General features: G+C 51.8%; 1 protein-coding gene across 1 annotated transcript in view; it reads left to right on the plus strand.

The window, feature by feature from the left end:
* Positions 1–2,596: 2,596 nt before the first annotated feature.
* THSD4 (thrombospondin type 1 domain containing 4) overlaps positions 2,597–2,833 on the plus strand; it is a 233,285-nt gene continuing 233,048 nt past the window's right edge. The window contains exon 1 of the mRNA XM_039723241.1: positions 2,597–2,781. The gene's annotated coding sequence lies outside the window, so the exon portion shown is untranslated. The remainder of the gene's footprint in view (positions 2,782–2,833) is intronic.

The raw sequence follows: 2,833 nt of genomic DNA on the forward strand, positions 1-2,833 counted from the left end.
AACCATTGTTTTCTGCAGCATCTTTTGCCAGCAAATTAAAGCTTTAAACAAGCATTTCCTTTATGAGTTATTGCAATTACATTTAATCTCCTAGTGAATGCTACTTTCTTTTAAGCATTTATATTTTGCTCTCTATTTAAAAGAATGATGCCATTTCACAGTCTCCTTGATATCCACTTAGAAAAAACCAGCCAACAGCCTGATTATATATTTCATCAGATAGCCACGTTTGTTAAGTGAGACCATGAAAGACCTCAGATAACATTGCAGTGCACGGAGGGGACTCTAACTCTGCCGTTGTTCACAGCAAATTGAGTGTCTGCTGCACAGATAAGGGGTGGGAGGGATTGCTCCTCGCCCCCTCAGCAGCAGGACAGCTTCCTCCTGCACTGCTGGGAAAACACGATGCACGCTGCTCTGAGCAGTTCAGCAGCAGCAAGGGGAGGAGGAGATGCAGGGATGACAGACAGGGCCCTGCAGCTCTTGGAAGGGAGCAATCACTCCAAAACTCAAATAGCAAGCAAGAGGGAAGTTAGGGAAATTAAAGGTAGCAAAGGAGACAGGGAGGGAAAACACTGACAGTGGATTTTCAAAAAGCCTCCTTGAGGTCTCTGCTTTAATGTAGCCTTCTGTTGCTGGCTGTGCCCAGCTGAACAACCTTTGGCACCTCCAGAGTGGAGGCTAGTGCTGTTCAGCTGCCCTTAATTTAGAACAAGTTTTCCTCCCCCAGGGGTGATAAAACTTGGTAGCTAAGTTTCAGACTGGCACAGGTTAAGTAATCTTTCTCCAATATCTGGAGTTAGCAACTGTCTCAAGCAGAGCATTCCCATCATGTAAAGTAAGTGCTGTAATTAATTCATTAATACCTTAGTACTTAGGTCTTTGCTCTTGAAAAGAGCTCCTGTCTCTAGTCCATCTGGCTGCAGTTGAGTCTCTCCCTGAAGCAAACAGTAGTCATGCAACTGGCAGAGTAGGTGAAGTAGAATGTGTACTCTGGGCAGAGGTTAGAACTAAAATACTGGAACGTGCCAGAGCTAGTCTTGCTCACATGCTACCTGGCTTAGCAATTAGTCACTTATTTATGTACTTCATTAGATCATAGTCAGAGCTGCACAGCATTTGCTTCCTGAGAGATTGTCTACCACTGCCAAACAGGCTTCAGTCTAGGTGCTGAAGCTCAGGTGAAGTTCTACCTGATAACACACCTCACAACTCAGGAGGCACTGGCAGAATTCTTTCTGGATTAAACCTGTTGTTTCCATACCCATTTTCTTCCTACAAATGAGACTTCTTGGAGGTAGCATAGCTACCCTTCTGTTGGCATTATAATGCAGCTTTTCTTTGCATGTGAGAAATCGTTACCATACAGCTGTGCACAGCTGTCTTTTTGCAACCAAGATCTGCCATGGTGCTTACAAGGCTTCTGAAACTGCTTGGGAGTGCTGTGGCAATTGCCTGGTGAAGACACAGGAGTAAGTAAGGTTTTTGCAGCAGATCTTTTGCTTAGAGCTTAGATCTACACATGAACTTGGGAATGGAGAAGGTTGATTTTGTGCAATGAATAGCACAGTCAACACATCATCTTTTACTCTTTTTGTCTGGGTTCAAGTGTAATGAAGCCCAAAATGCTGGCAAGAAAAAAACACCTGTTTTGCTGTGCTTTAACATAAATACATTCACCTGGCTGGGCCAGCTCCAGCACAATACTAATAATATTTTTGTGGGTTTTTTAAAGCATTAAACTAAATGTTGCAATGAACTGTTGCCAGTGACTATCTGGTTCTAAGGTTTAGAGCTCATGCTGGACACTTTATTGCTCTTTTCAGTGAAAATGCCCTTAGGGATATTAGGTCCAGTGCAGTTAATATAAAGCAGGAACAGAAACACAATTCCAGACTTTTTCCTCAGACGCTAACTCAAAAGTTACCAAGAGAAGATCCTCCTCATAGTTGCTTATCAGTGGTGTGGTTTTGACAGTGCCAGTGTATCACTGCTACTGGCTCGGTTTCAGACCTCAGGCGTTTAAGCAAGCTGTCAGGAACACATATTACTTTCTAGTTGTCAGTATTTTTCTGGAAGCAGATGGTCTTTCACCCAGCCAGTGAGTAGGAAGATGACAGTTGTCTCTCGCGTTTTCTTGTAGTGTCCGAGGGCAGCAGTGTGGGGTCCCTCAGTGCCCCCGTCTCAAGAGCGGAGGGCTGGAAGAACTGAAGTCGGCTGGAGTACCGTGTGCCATTCCCCTGCCCGGCGCTCCTGCCGAGGAGGGAGCGCGGCCAGCCCGGGGCAGCGCTGCGCTGCCCGGCGGGCTCTGAACGCCGCTCGCACGGCGCGGGGCTGGACGCGGTGGGCACCTGCGCTCCGGGTCCGCGGGGTCCCTCGCATTCCCTGCCATACGCATTCCCTTCCCCCGCTCAGGTCCGTGCAGCGGCGGCGCTGGACGGTGCGGTGCCCCTGCGCCTCAGCTCCTGTCCCAGGTTCCCCGCCGGACACCGCCGCTGGAGTGGCGGCCCGCGGGGGAAGGCGGCAGCGGGCTGCGCGGCGCGGCCGGCAGGTGGCAGCAGCCGGCGCGCGGCTCCTGCGCGGGCGGCGGGCGGGAGCGAGGGGAGAGGCTGTGGCTGAGCCCCGGAGCCGCCGGGAACCTGCTCGGGTCCTGCGGGGCTCCGGCATTCCCGGCCGAGGGCGCACCGCCTCCCATGCGCCGGGGGCCGCGCGGCTCTCAGCCCTCTCGCCCCCGAGAGCGCCTCGTCGCGGGGCGCCCGGACGGGACGCCGGCGCGGAGCGGTGAGGCAAGGCCCGGGAGGGTGGGCGCGCCAGGTGGGCGGTGGGCGCCGTG

Source organism: Passer montanus, unplaced genomic scaffold (assembly GCF_014805655.1).
Source record: "Passer montanus isolate IOZ18808 unplaced genomic scaffold, ASM1480565v1 scaffold5, whole genome shotgun sequence".
NCBI classification, from domain to species: Eukaryota; Metazoa; Chordata; class Aves; order Passeriformes; family Passeridae; genus Passer; species Passer montanus.